The sequence below is a fragment of the Rousettus aegyptiacus genome, unplaced genomic scaffold (assembly GCF_014176215.1).
Source record: "Rousettus aegyptiacus isolate mRouAeg1 unplaced genomic scaffold, mRouAeg1.p scaffold_m13_p_2, whole genome shotgun sequence".
Classification (NCBI taxonomy): domain Eukaryota; kingdom Metazoa; phylum Chordata; class Mammalia; order Chiroptera; family Pteropodidae; genus Rousettus; species Rousettus aegyptiacus.
Genome location: NW_023416295.1, coordinates 93,155,610 through 93,174,154, shown reverse-complemented (window position 1 = coordinate 93,174,154; position 18,545 = coordinate 93,155,610). Strand labels below are relative to the sequence as shown.

The following is an 18,545-nucleotide window of genomic DNA, read 5'->3' as shown; positions in this document are numbered from 1 at the left end:
CACTGGCATTTTCGGGCAAACTCGGGCCAAACATCCACTGTTGGTTCTGTTGTGTCAGCTCCTGCCCACAACCTTGATCCCCGGCTTTCTTCGAATTCTCAAGAGTATGTTCATGAAATTGTGGGAAAATCAAATATTTAATTTCACATATTCAAAGAGATATTATCTATTATCTATTATTGTCCATTATACTAGCCCAGTGGTTCTCGAAGTATAGGCTCTAGACCACAATCATCAGCATGACCTTTAAACTGGTTAAAAATGCAAAATCTCAGACCCTTCTCAGACCTACTAACTAGAAACTCTGGGGGTGGGGGCTGCCTAGGCATCTATGCTTTAACAAGCACCACCCAGATGATCCCGATGCATGCTCAAGGTTGAGATCCATCATGTACCTTAGCCTGTATAATACCATCTTTCTTTAAATGACTAGGATGGGGGAAGTGGGAGAGAGGAGAGGCGTGTCAGAAGGTGGGGAGGGTCCTAGCAGATCTCCAAGTGGCTGCTAGGTCTCAAGGGCTTAAGGTAACAACAGAAACTTTCCCAGTGTTGGATAAGCACAGACGTAGTGCTCATGTCCTCTGCTATGGTAGGCAAAGTCACCGAGTGATGAAGGAAGGTGGTAGGCTGCCCTTTCAGTGGGTCAGCTGTCACACCACACCCACAGACACAGCCCAATAACACACTGTGGGGGCCACGCTGGGAGGAGTGGACACTGTAACGTGGCAGTACATGCCATCCTCAGAGGCACTGCCCTGTGTCAGTTGAAGACCTACCTAGAAAACACTATTCCAGATTATAAACAAGGCATGCCTAGGTGAACCAAGAGATGCCAGCAATTAACTAAGAATTGTTTTTAAGAACCTGAAGGGAGTTTGTGTACTCAGTTCAGATCCTACGTAGTTGAGCAAAAGTTGGCAGAGTACGTATGAAACAGCCGACCTTGGAAAATAGGAGCTCAGATAAGAAAACAGCTTTCCCAGGTATCTGTAGGAGAAAAAGGAAAAACAGCATCTGACAGACACACAAGAGTGAGCTCTGGGGGGTTGAATTGCAGGGGGGTCTGCCTACCACTGCCCGCAGGGCCCAGCCTTTTGGAAGACCTCTTAAACAAACAGGCTGTTCCTCGAGTGGACAGAGCAGGCCTCCACTCACTAGTCACCTTTTTGTCTTCTACCCATTATGTTTTGCCTGTTTTTTTCCCATGAAGTTTTCAGACTCACCTCTCCATCTGCACACCCCTAGACACAGGTTCTTGGCTAGTGCCTAAGAAGACTGGCCTCTGCCAGGCCCTAACTTACTCAGCCTGCCTGATGGCAGCAACCACTTAAACTAGACAACCTGTGGATGCACAGCCTGGTGCTATCCCTCCGTGCGGAAAGAACCGAGCCCTGGGAGAATGTTCTCAGGAGTCACCTTAACCATGATGCAGCCTGAGCCTTGCACTTCCTTACAAGGTAAGGCCACATATTTTGCATAGGTGCTTGCACAGATGTGGGGGCAGAGCATGAGAAAGTGGGAAAGGGCCCTGAGAGGCCAGGATGTGGAATAATTCTGGATGGAGACGGAGACACTTTTTTTTTGTTTATAGGGAGCATAGGAAGGAGCAAACCCAGGACTCAGCTGGGCTGCAGTATCCGTCTAGGAACTCCCACAGAGGGGGATTTCCATAAAACTTAGACACTTTCTCTGAGACAGAAGTTACTTCCTTTTTGAGGAGGTCTCAGCTTCTCTATCTATATTAGTTTCCTGGGGCTGCCACACAAAATACCAGACTGGGTGGTTAAACAACAGAAATTCCTTTCTCACAGTTCTGGAGGCTGCAAGTCCAAAACCAAAGTGTCTGCCAGGTTGGTTTATCCTGGGGCCTCTCTCCATGGCTTAGGGACGGCGCCTTCTCCTATACCCTCACTTCATCCAGCCTTTGTGTGTGTATCCAAGTGTTCTCTTCTTATAAAGATAGCTATCAGATTGGATTAGGGCATCAGCATATGAATTTGGGGAGACATGGCAATATCTGAGTAAGGACTATTAACCCAGTCCATTTCACTATCTGAAGGACGTGACTGTGGGGGAGAATGCAGAGCTGCGTTAGAATCAGCAGACCAAGTTTAGATGCAAGTACCCCCGCAAAATCTCCAAAAGTTCTGTCTTGTTCTTTGTTAACAGGAAAAAAAAATCAGTCTTTTATATAGAAACCACTTATTGAGCACCTCCCTGTGCCAAGCATTGTGAAGGTAAAGCTGTAAAAGTTGAGAGACCAAGCCCCACTGCAATGCAGTTATTGTCTGATCTAACCAAGAAATATTTATTGGGTGGTGGAGGTTAAAGAAGTATCAGACATGCTTCAGGTCAGTCCTGAAGGAGCCTGTAATTCTTGTTAGGGAGGCCAGACAAACTCCTATGGAACAACAGGAACATCACAAGGCAATATATAACTGAATTCTAAATTGTGTGATACAGACTTCAATTGCTGTTGGAATTTGGAATGAAGACCAATGAGGCAGCAGGTAGACAAAAGCTAAATCACTCTGACTGAAGCTTTTGTTAATCTGAGACATTGTTCATTACAGATTTTTCTGTTTCAAACAGTAAAAGCTGGTCAGGAAGCCTCAATCACATAGACAACTCAAGATGTCCAGAGTTTCAAGTTTCTAAAATCACAAGACAACAGTGGGTCTTGCTCCGCTCACCATCGTTCCGCCCACCACCTACTGTGAACTGAAAGCTCTCTCCACTCAGCTTTCTACCCTTGAGGTAGATGAGCATAAGGACTCTTTGTCCCCCTCTGCAGACATAGCTGGCAGGGCGAGGCAAATGAGCTCACACTTGCACCCCATTCCCACCTCACCCCAGGCCCCTTGGCTCTCTGGCAGCACTCAATTGCTGGTCATAATCCCCTTGTTGGTTTAGGAGGCTACTGACTGCACAGGGCATCAGCTGACAGGATGTGGGAAGGGAGGGAAGTAGGAGGAAAAAGAGGTGCAGCCCATAGACTTAGACAAACAGAATCAGAGACAGAGAAGACAGAGAACACAGGGCACTGAGAACCAGAACAGATTGTCTGGCCTGACACACATTTCTCTCTCCTTATTATTTTTAGGGCCAGCGGTCTAGATTGGTCCTGGAGTGCAAGCAGGTTCTCCCCACCTCTCCTCACCCACACACCAGCCCTCTGAAAGGCTTCTCTTTTCCCTTCCAGTCCATAGGCTGCATGCATAGCTTGGGGAATGCTGCTGCCTGATTTCTCAGAGGGTGCTGAGGGCTCCCTGAGTAGGGCCTCCCTCACCTCTTATGTACCTGAGTCCAAGGAGCAGTGACCCGGCCCTAGAGACAGCCAAAGGGCCTTCGTTTCAGGCGATGTGTTAGGAATATCTTTCAAACCTGTTAGAACCAAGTAAATTAGAATTCATTTTCATTGAGAAAGTGAGTGTCCCATGGCCCTTTTAGGAGCATTTGTTGGGGGTGGAGTGCAGATCAGTAGGGCAACATCAAACAAATAGAGATGGCATGTGCAAGCTGCCCCAGAGCCCAGGAACCCTAGAGGTCCAGCCAGCCCCACACAGGCCACTACTGGAGACTGACAGAAAACAGAACTACTAGGGGATGGGGTGGGGGCTGTACCATCGCAGCATCCTTATTTAACTTCCCCTGTGTCTCTGGTGCACAACTTTCAAAGGACACCAGCAGCTCATCAGAATGATTGATTCAGCATGAATATGGCTTTAAGGGCAGCAACAGAAGGATGCTAATAGACTCTCCTTGAATTCCTAAAAAAAAAAAAAAAAAAAAGAGCCTAAATCTGAGCTTCCCAAGAAACATTGCTTTAGTTTTCTCTCTCCCCTTAGTGCACGCACAACACAGCACTCCTAGAAGCCTGGGAAATCCCAAATCTCAATCTCTTTGTGCTGAAAATGTGGGTTGAAAATTCTTGAGCCCTTCCACAGGTAAACTGATGGTATTTTCAGTCACCCTCAATCAGCAGCAGTGGATTTGAATTTAACCCCTCTCCCAGGAAGGAAAAGGGGAGACCCATAGTCCAGGTACTCAATGGGTAGATATGTTTCGTGGCAAGAACTAATAACAGATATGTCATGACTTGAGGACTTAAATTGTGACAGATGCTTTACACATATTACTTTGCTTAATCTTCTAGGTGTTATCATTCCCATTGTAGAGATGAGGAAACAGCCTAGAGAGGTAACTTGCCCAAGGTCATATGGCTAGTAACTGGGGAAGGTAGACCTGAATTGAGGTGAAGCCACAGCCCATGTATTACCTCCTGGGCTTCACTCCTTTATAAATTGATGTTGTCATTTCTTGGCTACCAGCGGGGTTGGTGCCTTTAAAACCAGGACTGGAACGGCCTTAGGAATAATATTCTGGTCTATAGGCAGCGAAACTACAGCCCATAGGCCAATTTTCTGTATACTTTATTGAGGCATATTTTACGCAGCATATAATTCATCCATTTCAACTGTACAATTCAATGAGTTTTAAAGAAATTTACTAAGTTGCACAACCATCAGCTTAAATATGTTTTAAAACATTTTCATCACCCCAATAATATCCTTTATGCCCATTTACCAGCAGGTCAAAATCTCACCCAAAGATATTGTGTTTGGGCTACCATAATTAAAATATATACTATTTCAATTTTTGCTGGCTTTTTAAAATGAGGCAATTTTACATAAAAATTAAAAATGTTAGCTTCTCTTGAAAACTCAGAATATTAGGCAAATTTAAACCATCCTTCATACAAGGCAAAACCAGTAGCTGCCTCTTTCAATCAAACACGGGCTCTCCAGTTCCTCATAAAATCAGCGAGGGGCCCAGGAGGGACACCAGAACCACGGCCCTGAATGGTTGCCCTACAGCCCCAGACGCCTGGTCCCAGGGCTTCTGGCAGATGGCAGAGCTGTCATGGTTGCTTTGTTGTAATAAAGTTAATTCTTGGTCCTCACCGAAAAGGAGCTGCTCTTTTTACCTGTCCCACCTTCTCTGAAAGGAAAGCCACATGTCTTGTTTTGAAGCACAATAATTAGGATTATACCTGATGTGGCAAAGGAGAGCTCAGGGTTTATTGCTTTTCTTACTATCCCTTTGGAATCCACCCCTCCCTGAACATAAAGATGGCATTCCTCAAACCTTGCTTCTTGGCTTATCTTCGCTAGACTCAATGCGGACACCTTTTCAAGAAACTCGTGATAGAGTTTATTAGAGGATGACTTTCTTTCGTTACTAAGGTAGGCATTGCTGGTTGTCTACCCAGTTCCTCCTTTGTTCCTTATTATTTTGTTCAGAATGGCAATATTTTCAGGGATGGGGGACCCAGCCCTAAGGAGTGAACTATGGTTGGTCTGACCCATGATGGGACCTAGGCTTCTTTGGCAGTGATTGGCTTAGGGGTAGACACAGGATCTGCTCTAGTAAGAGACATAAGGGAACGTTGATGTTGATTGGGGAAGGCTTTTGAGACAGACTTCCCCCGTTTGCCATCTTTGTTTATTGTCACAATGGTATGTAATATTTGGCACTACAGTGACCACCTTGTGACCATGAGAGCAAAGCCAAGAGAATCATAGAGAAGCTAAAACAGAGCCTTGACAGTGTAGAGCTGCTAAATCACCCAGATATCTCCTTCTGGACTTCTTGTTATGTGAGATAAGATGTGCCCTATTATTTAGGCCACTTCTAGTTACACATTCTGTTATTCGAAACCAAAAGCATTCTGATGAGAGTGTAATATTCTAATTATGAATCCTGTTGCCAACACTAGGACACTTCCCTGGTTTCCATCGTTTGCTCAATTTATTAACCATATTGGAGTGGGTTTCTCATATATAAAGCTACATTCAACCATTTAATGTTGATGTTTACTTGTTTTTTATATCTCAAGAGGTGAGCTTTTCCTTTTAAATATGTATGTGTGTGTGTTTTTTAATTTTATCTCTGGAGTTTGTGTGCAAATGGTGTGCCCTAAAAACTGTATTACAAAAGATAGTGAGGTTGACCAAGGAAGCAAACTGCGAAGGCACAGACCTCGCCACAGCAGATGTACTTCCACCAGAAATCTAGGATTAAATTCGCAAGCAGGCAAAGATGGTCACCCTCCATCTTTGGCCAGCTCTGAAGACCTATGAAATGCCTTTGTTTGCTGCCAGCCACCACCCACTGGCTTGTTTTAACTAGAGAATGAATAGCCCCTTATGTCAGGAAGGCTACAGCTGCTTCAAGCTTACCCCACCCCAACACCTGGGGGAATAGTATTCAGTCACCCTATTGTTGAAATGTAAAGGGGCAGCCCAAAGTACTGGCTACTGGCCCATTGTTGTACTCAAAGCTCTAGTCACTAACATTAGCTTCCACCTACTGAGCACCTCCCCAACACACACACACACACACACACACACACACACACACACACACACACGCCAGGTGTCTCTCCTCCATTATTGCTAATCCCTAAAACTACTAGTTAAGTAGGATGATTACAGTACCCATTTCACAGACAGGGAGACCAAGACTCAAGGAGTTCAAGTGACTTGCCCAAGACCAAAAAGCCGACAAATTACAGAGCTGTGTCTGACTGTCTCCAAAGTCTGCCCTTTTTCCTTAAACCAGGCTGTCACACTGCCATTCAGATCCAGAATAAGAGGGTCAGAGCTGTCACCAAACTCCTGGAAGAGGCCTGAAACTGCAGCTCATGGCAGACTGGACATGTGTTTTCTGCAGTGGGGCTCTTACACCAGAGTACTAAGCCTGAGACCACCTCTTAAGCTCCAGTTGGTGAAGGAAGACCTTTCTGCACTGGCACACATTCTGAGATCTGTTAAAGTCCCCTGCCAAGGGAAGGCCCAGGCTCCTCCCAGCCCACCTCCTGCCTCCTCTTGCCTGTCCTCTACCTTCCATAATTAAGACAACCTCCATTATTAAGATAGAACCAGGGGCAATACCTAGGATATGTTCTTGCCAAGAAGTTTTAATTGGAATCTAATTAAGCCTTATAGATCTAACTTTCAGTGTATAGGAAATATACAGATATAAAGGGAAAGCTAAATAGCACAATGAGAAAATAATTAGACAAATTCACAGTATGGAATATTATACACAAGAGCTGATCTATCTCTTCAAGAATCAAAGACACCACAAAAGGAGAAGCAATTGCTCTGGATTAAAATAATTTGAGAGAAATATAAACAAAATGCAATGCATGAGCCTTGATTGGGTCCTGGTTTCAAGAAATCACCTTCAAGAGATATTTGGGGGCAAGTGGGGAAACTTAAATATAGCCTTGTTATCAGATTAAATAATTATTTTCATTTTGTTAGGTGTGATAATGGTATTGTGATTATATAGGACAATATTTTTACTTTCTGGAGATGTATTTAAAAGAGAAAAGTCACTATGTTTGTAATTTACATTAATATGATTCATAAATATATATATTTGTAAAAAAATAGAGAGAGCGCATGCGCCGGTGTGCACGCAAGTATGCAAAATGTTAACCACTGTGGGTCTAGATGATGGATATATGAATTTTCCTTGTACTATTCTTTCTATTTTTCTGTATGTTTCAAAAAATAACAAAGATGAAATAAATTATGACAAAAAGTTTACAAGCCAAATGAAGATGACTATACGATGAACACTTGAAACTAGGGCCTCAACTATTCCCCACTTGGTCCCCTCTCTCAGTGTTCTGCCCACCTGTTGGGCCCCCCTGCTATTTTAGCCTGGACTCTCTCTGAGGCTTGAGTGAGCTTAAAAAGTGCTGAGCCCCCTGGAACCAGACCAGGAAGCTCTGGTTCTGGGGGTAGACAACAAGGTGGGATTTCTCATTAGCATCTTGGAGATGAAAATAAACATCTCTCACATAAGGGCAGTCCTGGGAGTGACAGATCCTGTACAGAAAAGCAAGAACCCCTCCTGGGCACCTCTCCCAGTGTGAAGAGAAACACAGTGAATAGCGCAGTAAGATATAAGCATGTCAAATCAACATATTGTACACCTTAAATTTACACACTGTCACATGTCAGTTATATCTCAATAAAGCTAGAAAAAAGAAATAACACAATAAAATAATCAGCAGCAAGGCTGGGCCATTTACCAGAGTAGAAAGTCGTTCCTGGCATTAAGATCAAAATGAAGTTCCCCAAGTCAACAAAAAAATTTAGCACAATTTCTATAAAATATTAGCAAACAACTTTATGGAACGTGACCAAATAATTGCATAACTTATATGGAAAAAGTAGGCGAAAAATACAGATTTCAAGAATATTTTTTGGAGATTGTAAGCTCCATGAGGAGAAGAACCATGCCTGACTTGTCTATCTCCTCACCAAAACGCCCATCACTACAATAGGATCCTAAATACAATAAGTACTCGAAACTTTTTAATTCAATTGAAATGATCAAACGACGAAGTCAACCCCCGAAGCATAGCTGTCTGTGCCGACCAGACAGCCCTGTACTGACATCCCTATGAGACATGGGGTCAGCAGAGCTGACCAACTGTCAGCAGCACAGAGGACTGAGGATTACAAAGGCCTCAAAAGCCAGATGCCAAGAAATTCAGCAACTAGATTCATCAGGGCTGGATTTCTTATTACACGAAGAAACAGCTGGAGTAGGGACTGCAGGGATCTGGGCCTTTAGGCATTTACATCACAGCTGCTGAGGCAAATATCATCTTCGACTGATATTTGTAGGATCGCCCATTGCTGGAAATTTATCTAGATGCTAGCCCTGGCCTTAGAGTTCAGTAGACACAGGTTTGAATAGTAGCTCCATCAAAAACTCGTTGATCATTGAGCATAAATTTCCTCATCTGAAATAGAAATTTTAATAGTATTTCTCCCATAAGACTCCAGTAAGATAATACATAAAACATCTGCCAAAATGCATGGTACGTATAGCAGGCATTCGACAAACAATGGCTGGTATTGTTATGATTGCAAACGCAGTTAACAGAGAACTGCTAAGTGTACTCTGCCAGACTAAATCCCTCATGGCTAGCTTTCTTAAATATTAGAAATTCCTCTATCATCTTTGAAATACATTTATTAGTCAGTTTAATGCTTTCTTTTCCCATGATTTTTAAGTTTTAGGGAGAAATGAGAAACGTGTGATAGAATCATCCTCTAATGGTTACCTAGGTAAGTCTGGACTCCCAGCAGGTCAGTCAACTCTGTTAGAAACAGGACTGGGTTGTATACATTTTCTGTATTCCTTTGGGTCCAGCAATGCCAGTCACAGAATAAGAGCTCAAAAAAATTTATTTTGGTAAATTAAATAGAATCCATCTGAAGGCAAAGAGCACTGACCTTACTTACATAAAGTGGAGCTCAGGGGGCTTCTCTCAGAGGGAGGTGAGCGTCTGGTGAAGGGGCCGTCGATTCCGAAGAAATCTGCACAGGAAATGATTAAGAAGATGGTATCCTGGATCTTCTGCTCTATAGACCATTGACCTGTAAGAGGGAAACTTCCAGAGCTTCCGCATGATGAGAATTTTAATAGGGGCTACAGCCAGAGCATCTGGGTTCAGGAAAACAGGCAGTCATTCGGGCTGCCTGTGTTACCAACCACCATTAAGGGGTAATTTTATGGGGCTACCTGGTCTCTGTAGAAGGAAATGGGCTATAAGACAAAGAAAGCAGCATTCTAAAAGCAAGCAAATCTGCAAAGTGAAAACGGACTCGGAGAATAGAGTTTCCAATCCTGTATTTTATACAGGAAGGCCAAGAGAGAGAGGGGAAGTGTCTGGCCAGGACCACCTAACTTGTTAGCAGCAAAGCTGATGCTGACTAGAAGCCAAGCCTCCAACTCCATATCCCCAGCTCTTCCCACTCCAGCCAGCCTCTCCGGGGAGACAGTCCTTTTGCCGTGCCAACCCACAGACAGTGTCACTATTCCTCCATCCCAAAATCTTGCAGTCAATCCTTCACAGCCTTCCTCTGTGCTCAGGGAGCAGGAGACTGGGCCCTGTGCTCTTCGTGAATTGTTTTTGCTGCTTAAAGGAACCTGTGGCCACTGACTACATTGGAGACGAGGCAAAAGGCATCTGTGTTTCTTAACGCTGTTCCCAACGGCCAGGCTCAGTGCCAGAGAAGCAGACCTTTTGTGCACCAAGAGGGAGGCAGAAAAAGTCCTCTGGCATCAGGCTGGCCTCCGGGGAGGAACAAGAGGGAATTGTCTATGGAAGTCCCAGTAAATATTCTCATTTAAACAAACAAACAACACAAAAATAATAAGATGGAGAAAGAGGCAGGAGGAAAAAATAAGCAAACTTTTGAAATTGCACTGTAATTAAACATGTCTGCTTTCCTAATTCTCATATGTTGAGACGGGAGGTATGTTTATTAACTTGGTCAAAAGACATCAGACAGATTAAGCTGCAGCCCAGCCTTACCTCCAAACAAGTTAGCATGCAAATGAGACACACACACACTGGGGCGTGAAGAGGACCACCACTGCAACTGCTGCACAGGTCTTGGGCAGTTGAAGAGGGAACCCCAATGAGGACTGCCCTGGAAGTGAAGGAGCGGGGGAGCCATCTAGTTTCCACCAGGGACAGTTTTCACTGGCTTGGTCTGGCCTGATACCAAGGCTAGGAACTAGCTAGTTTGGCCCCCAAGGACTGAGCCAGCTCACACATGGGAGTACATCAGACTGGGGCGCAGCAGTACGTATGTGAGTCAGTGCCAGTATTAACCCACTGGGGCTGCCTGCCCAAAAGTAACCAGTGCGTCAAGGCCAGGAGGGCATTGCCAAGGTGTCAGCATAGCAGAAACTAGCATATGTGGCCCAAAGAAACCCTTCTGAGTGTGTGTTCGGGGAAACTATACCCCCATGAGGCACTCTGGTGGTTTTTCTTTGGTTTCAGAACCTGTGGCTAAGGCAGAAGGACCAGGAGGGCCCCTGGCCGCGTGGCTTTTTCTCCTCCCAGCTGCTTCTGTCTCTCTCAGGCTCCTGGACACAAAACAGCTGAGCAGATAAACAAGTCACCACCTGCTCCCTCCTCCCCCACGACACCGCCCTTGTCCCCAAAGTCCCACCCCTTCTTCCTTGCACTCTCTCCCTCCATTCCTCCCTGAAGCCAAACTTCCCAGCAGCAGCAGCTGCAGCCGGCTCTCTCCCCTCCTGTGCCTGCCTCCCCAGGACCCCCCAGCATCGCCTGCTCTGCCCCTGCTCCCACCAATGGCAAATGAGGAACATGTGTATAGAGCCTTGGGCTCTCCCTCCTCCCAGAGCCATTTCAAACAAAAACAGTTGTGCTTTCTGAAAGTAATTCCTGAAGCTCTGGGGTCCCCAAGAAAAATGAGTTTATGGCATCCGCAGCCCTGGAGCCAGTGAGCGCCTGGCCCCTTAGCCCAGAGTCCCTGCGCAGGAAAGCTGCAAGGGAGAGGTTAATCTGAGCAGAAGCCAGGAGGGACCCAGCTCCATTTCAGACAGAGCTAGGCAGATCCCTGGAATGAGAGCAGCAGGAAGCAACTCAGGCCAGGAGGCCAAGGCCCAGTTTAAACCCTGAATAAAGGCCACCTTTTTAGTAGCTTGCGCGCGCACGCGCGCGCGCGCACACACACACACACACACACAGTGTGCTCCTGACAGGCTCTGGGTTTGATGGTCAGAATCACTGAGCCGATGCTGTTTAATAAGGCCCCAGTGCCCATGGTGGGCAGTCCTGAGGGCCTCAGGCATGGGACAGTAGCGGGGAACCCAAGTACCTCCTCCCAGGGAGGGTGGGTGTGCTGTGAGCTTGGTGGTGGAGAACCCCTAGAGGTTTCTTTGGCAATTTAGAGCTTAAATTTGGGTTACTGTTGACTCACTTGAGTTCTGAGAATCTTAAGACACTATAACTAGGAAGACGGTACATAAGCCTGCTTTTACCTCCAAGCTTCCGTATTTCCTTGGAGCTCTATCTTTACTGTTTAATGGGCAAGGCAGGAAATGGATCTGTTTGAGGAAAACAAACCTGCCTTCTATTTGCCAACTGTTTCCAATGCATCTGCACTGTTCACGGCTATTTTGTGGAAAGTAGCAGCACTCCCACTGGATAGCTCAGAGCTAGGTTTGAAACAGACAATGGCTGCATGATCTTAACACTCTGAGCCTGTTTTCTCATTGGTAAAATGGAAATCCTGTTTATCTCACAAATGTAACTGCTCTTTATTTTTCAGATTAAGCGACCCTGCAAAGTAGATGTAACATACATAAAACACCAAGCATTCCCCTGGGTAATCAATAAAATAGTTTCCTTTTTCTTTGTATTCTGTGGGAGACGAAATGGAAACACCAAATGGACAATGGACAGTGGAAGTGTCAGGGGCAGGAGGTGCCAAACCCAGTGATTTTGAGGAGACATCTATAGGCCCACTGGATGGGAAGGAGGAGGAAACAGGTAAAGGTTCTCTGGAAGGAAGTTAGTGGACAGGACTTCTAATTGTAGAGCAGGGTTTCTCATCCTCAGCACCAATGACAGTTTGGCTCAAATAATTCTTTGTTGTGGGGGCCTGTGCATTGTAGGATTTAATAGCATCCTCGCCTCTACCCACTAGACGTCTGCTCATAGCACTCCCCCCCTCCAGTTATGACAATCAAAATGTCTCTAGACACTGCCAAATGTCCCCTGAGGGTCAAATCACCCCTGGTTGAGAACCACTGCTGTGAGCTGGGAGCATATGCTTCCTGTTAGGGGTCTGAATGCAGGCTGTGCTCATAATCGACTAGAAGGAGGGATGTTCACCAATACCTTTCTTTTAAGTGAGAGACTCACAGCCTGTGAGAAGGTAGCTGTGGGAGGGGAGAGGTAGAAGTAGTGCCTACCAGCGACTCTCACTGGGAGCACTGCCTCAGCAGAAATGTCCTACTTCTAGACTGCTATCTCACCTTGTTTCCAGAATTGAGGTGAATTTTTGAATCAAATAGGAAAATGATTCAGGGTGACAGGAGTCAGATCTGTTCCTGCCCTCGCTCTGTAACTCAACTAATGAGCTCTATGCCCTTAGCCAAGCCATCTCATCTCTCTGCAACTGTCTCTTTGTGCAGTGTGGGCGTTAAGTCGATGAGTTCTAAGGTCCCTTCCAGCTGTAAGTCCTAAGGCCTTTGAATACCACAAATGTGATTAAACCAACTGGGTAATTAGGGCGTTGTAAAAGTCCATCTTACTGCACTGCACACCAGCGGTATAATTCTCCACATATAAGAACTATCCTTGCCAAAAAATATTTCGCAAGTTCCTGTTAAATGGAAAGCGCTGTGCTAGCAACTGTGGGGGATAGAAAGAAGAGTTTCCCCCTGTCCTTCACAGTCTAGGTAAAGTGAAAAAGTAATTCCAATAAAAGGCCATAAATGAAAAATGCCTCATTCTCCAACAGCTGTTTGACAGCTGGTTCCACCACTATTAGCCCTCTGGCAAGTCACTTAATTTCTTTATCCGTAAAGTGGGCATAATAGCACCTAGCCCACAAGGCAATTTTAAGAGTTAAATGAGATAATACATGTAAGACAATTAGCATGGTGCTTTGCACATAATTACAAAAAAAAAAAAATGTTAGCTGTACATTTTTATTGGATATTCTGCACCAGGCACTCTGCTAGGCCCTGGGAACACAGAGATGAGGGACAGTGCTCCTGCTCTGAAGAAGTTCCTCAGATGGTAGGGAAGCAAGGAACGAGCACAGTGCCGAGAGGGCCGTGACAGAGCCTTGCAGGAGGGGCATGGTCGCAAGGAAGGCTCGTGGCCCTGACCCCAGGACACTGCGCAGAGCTATGTCTGTGCTGGGTCCTGAAGCATGGCCAGTGGCCTCCACCCGGGTTAAGGAGGCAGAGCATGCCTGATGATGGGACGCAGGGGCAAAGGAGCCATGCCACCTGTGCTTCTGCAGATGTGAATGCACTTGAGCAAGGCTACGTGCATATGGGATAGTAGTAAGAAGTGAACCTGGATACTCGTTCCCAAGAGGAACCTGCATAAGAAGTGCTTCCTTTCTGTCGGACACACTATTTACGTTTTTGACATAACCACCAGGCAGCTCAGAGCTGATTTTTAGGCTCAGATGTTAGAGCATTTGCTTAAATCTAGGTTTCATGGTATAATTATTCTCTTGTCTCAGCTTCCTTTACGGCCCAGACCTCAACCATTAACCTGGTTTTAGGTTTTAGGGTATGGTGCCATTAATTACAAACTTCCTTGAATCCTTTTTTAATAAACACGGTGTGTAAGTAAATAAATAAATGAACTATACCACGAAAGTATGTGGATAGGGATGAAGTGCCAGTCTGCGGGGTGAGCTCCACCAGGCAGCGACGGTTTGTACTGTTCATAGCAGTATCCCTAGTGCCTGGAGCCCGGTAGGAGCTCAATTAACAGTTGCTGACTCAGAGAATGACGTTAGGAAATATTTCACCTGAAAGAAGCCTTCTCCATAAGGTACATCAGGACTGACCCGTGGGACCATTCACTCGCCTCAGGACACGTCTGGGCTGCACTCTGGGCTTCTTTTATACTGTCATTTAATTGTTTGAACTGAAAGCCTTGCTCTTCCAGCCACATGGCACACTGTACCTCGAGGACAGATGCTTTCCCATCTATGTCTGCGTTTCCCAGAACTGCACCTAGCACAGCGCTCGTCACAAAGCAGCCTCCCCCAATTTATGTAACTTGAGCCTAATAAACACCCACAATTCTTTGTAGTGGAACAAAGATGAAAAACCCTGACCCTCCAAGTCAGGCTGCAGTGTCCCCCTTCTGACCGTACATATATTCATGTGGGTGGTGTTGCTTCTGGTCATCCACTTAGCTAGCAGGTATTTGCTGGATGAAAGGAGGAGAGAACTGCTTCTTACTGGTCCACGTTGAAGGCCTTCGCACACGTTTCTCAGCAGCAGTATTTGACCCCTTCACGCAAAAGGCAGAGAAGGGACAAAGGCACCCCCAGCCTCCCACAGAAGGGACAGAGGCTCCTAAGGAGCAGAGGCAGGGCCCGCAGACAGGCCTCTGAAAGCGGCCGCTGCTCTCCACACTGGGGGAAGTTTCTTTCAGCTCTCACCAAGAGTCAGCGTCAGGCCAAACCCTGGGGCAGGCGGCACCCGGAGGACTCACATTCAGCTGTGCTCAGTGCTTCCTCCTGGCCCCTGGTCCCAAATGGCCTCTCACACACCTTCCTTCCTTCTCATTCTTTCTCTCTCCCCTTTTCTCTCCCTGCCTTTCTCAGTGAAAGGACTCCTTTGACAAGAGTATCAGGTTTCAGTTGTCTGTGTCCTGGGAAATTAAAAGATCCTTTCTCCTTTCTCTTTTTAACCAGGATTATACATTCAGGGTGAGTTGGCTCCTTGGGCCTGCCCAGCTGCCACAGAGCTGGAGGACTCCGGAGGCTTCTGGGCTTGGCTGCCCAGCTGGAGGGTGGGCAAAGTCAGGAGTGGAAGCTCCCAGGCCTGCTCACCCCTTTTTCAAACCCCAGGGACCCTCCCCCAGGAATTCTGAGAGCACGAGGCGCCACTGCAGAGATGGAGCAGCCCAGGTTGCCATCCTGGTCAGGCGTCTGGCCACCAGGTCTCTTTCCACTGCAGACAAATATAGTAAGAGGGAAAAACAGGAAAAGCAGGTTATTTGTGATTTGACTATTGTGGTTTAGAACGAAAAACATTTTGCAATATATATCAAATCATTATGTTCTACACCTTAAACTTATACAATGTCACAAGTCAATTGTATCTCAGTAAAACTGGGGTGGGAGAAAGAGGTCAAGAGATTAGATGCGTTTATAAGAACAGCAGGGGAAAGAGTGAGGGAAGAAAGAAGGGAGAGAGTCCCATAAAGTTCCATTCAGCCCTGGGCTCTAGCCACCAAAAGTGCAATGGAGGAAATGGACCCCGAGGACATGGCCCAAACAGGTCTTACCGAGAAAATTAGGAAAGATCTGAAACATCGATTGTGGGGATTTGGGAGAGTGAGCCCTTCCATCATCAGCAATATTCACTGGATACAGCTCTGCCCTACAGGACTACTGGGGCAAATTGTTCCTCAGTGTAAAATGCACATTGGGTTCCCTAATTTGAAAAGCTGGAACCTGTGGCCCAGTTTGGCCTTTCCCACCATTCATGGAGACAGTGGAGGTCACAGGCTCATGGTATATTGGAGGCCAGCATCTCCAAAGCCCTAATTTTACAAGCGGGAATGTGATGGCCAAGAGGTCATGTGATCTCCTACGTTCACTCAGGAGCTGAGTGACGAAACCCACTCCAGACCCAGGCCTGACCAGGTGTTCCTCCCCACATGCCACAGGCGTGCGCTGGCCAACTGATGACTGTGTGCAAAGTGATATAATAATAATAATAATAATAATAATAATAATAATAAACAGACTCAGGCACATAAGCAAAAAGTGGGTGTGGGAGCTGTGGTTGTGGGGTTTTGCTGGGTTTTAAAGTCTTGCGGCAGAGGTTGGGGTGGTAACAGTCAATTTTTGGTCCTTAGTGTCTCTGAAAGGGCAGGCCTGGTGTCGGCCTTCCCTCATTTTCCAGAACACAATTTTTAGCACCTCAGCAGAACCGACGGGGAATCAGGATCAGCGTCCAGCTCAGATTGCCTTGCTCTTAGCTGGACAGGGACTTAGGAAATTGCCCACAGTACACACTCCTATCATTCAAGTGAAACACGAAACCCAAGCTGTAGGAGTCACACGTAGTCGCCAAGGACACCCCCGTCTGGGGCTAAGCCAAGGGCATTAGCCTGTGTAGCTTCAGACTGCGCTGCAGCTTGGATCAGTCCTGCCCTCAGATCCGCAGCACCACCTACCTAGCCCCTCTCAGGACCCTCGGCCAGGCCCCCTGGAGACGCAGTGTTCCCAGTGCTTACCTTGGGGCAAACTCAGCAATGCAACTTTCCAGGGTTCTGAGAAATAACTTTCCTAAGAGTGTCACCAGCTGCAGACGCCCCTGTCATAAACTGTCCTGCTCTAAGCTGCCTAGGGCATTTATCCCCTCCCTCTTAGCTACTCATTACCCAGCTTAATTAGGCCAGGAAATGCTCACGCAGAGGACACTCTCGGCAGGAGGCGAGGCTGGAGGAGAGATTCTCAGCAGCTCCACTTCCTGAGCTGGGGGCTGGGGAAGCTGGGAGAAGGACTGCCAGAGATGGCAGGGCTGCGTCCTCAGCAAACAGCTGCTGGGAAAGAGGCCGAGAGGCGCACATTTGCTCCCCAGGCCCTCCAGGGAACTGAGGGTTGCACTTGTTTACGGGAACAGCACCGGATCTGAAAGCTTGGAAGTGCCTGCCCACCCCCACCCGCACCCTCCCATCGCAATTAACCACCTTCTCCGCCCCACCCCCACGCTCTCCTCGGGAAGAGGTTGCACCCTCCGTAACCACTTACATACAGTATTTCAACCCATTCCCTGATATAATCACAACCAAAGACACAGCCTCCCATTTTCAGCCATCCCCTGACCTTGAACTGCTTTGGTCATATGTGTGGCCAGCTAGACCTCCCCAGAAAGAGCGCGCCCAGGTTCTACTGAGGTTGAATGGTTTTGCTGCTCTAAAGCTGTGTGTGCTTCACCCTTTTCGGGAGCTTTCTGCTGCAGTGGTGGTGGAGGGGAGCAGCACTGTGGAGGGGTTAATAGCATGGGATTCAGAGTCTCAAGTCTGGCTCTGCTGTGGACTAATTCTGTGACTTTGGATAAGCTGTGCCATCTTTCTGAGCCTCAGTTTTCTTAGCTGCAAAACCAGATAGTGATATTAACTTCTTGGAAGGTTGCAAAATCTAGGTATATCCTCATACCAGATGCAGGCAAACCCTTAGGAAGAAGCAGCTGGCATCACCAATGTCACCAGAAAGTTAGGGGGCTTCGCCTCCGAGCCAGTGAGGAAGTCTGCGTTTACTGACTTCCCCCGAACCCATGTTTATTTGAGGGAACCTTAAGATAAGGGGAAACTAATATTAATGAGCTCCCGCTGTCTATTGGGGGCATTCCTACTTATATTATTTCACTTAATCATTAAGTCATCCGTTGAAGATTTGAGAGACAAATGAGTAAACTGAGGCTGGAGAGGGTGGGTAATAGCTACTAAATGGCAGAGCAGATCATCCAATCAGGCTACAGGCCTGCACCCGGTCTGGAAACCCCAGAACAGCACAAGCCTAGAGGGAGGGGTGATCTGGACCTCAGCAGCTTCACCACCTGGCGACCATCCCCCTCCAAGAGGGGGAAACAGAACGTGGGAACATCGTCAAGCAGGACGTCTAGGGGGGCTGTCTCTCCCCCTGTGGAGCACACGTCCGCCGACTTTGAAGCTCTGGAGTTATTGGTTTCGGTGGTCCCTGGTTTTTGGTTTCATGCCGTGCTGCTTCCATTGTACATTGTTTTCTGAGCAAATGTACATTTCTTGAGAAGTGACCTCATTTTCCTCACCTGTAGGAAGACAAAAGTGATTCTTGGTTCTCAGGTATTTAATAGTGCTGTGATATGAAAATTTCATTGGCAACTGAAAAGTGATCTCCCATTCCACCAAGAAAAAATTAAAATGTTCCACAGAGGGG

The 18,545-nt window shown here is 46.6% G+C and overlaps 1 long non-coding RNA gene across 1 annotated transcript in view; it reads right to left on the bottom strand.

The window, feature by feature from the left end:
* Positions 1–16,981, bottom strand: part of LOC118613710 — a 32,173-nt gene extending 15,192 nt beyond the window's left edge. The window contains exons 1-2 of the long non-coding RNA XR_004955732.1: positions 16,862–16,981; positions 9,327–9,410 (exon numbers count right to left, since the gene is read on the bottom strand). This is a non-coding gene — a long non-coding RNA (uncharacterized LOC118613710). The remainder of the gene's footprint in view (positions 1–9,326; positions 9,411–16,861) is intronic.
* Positions 16,982–18,545: the final 1,564 nt, after the last annotated feature.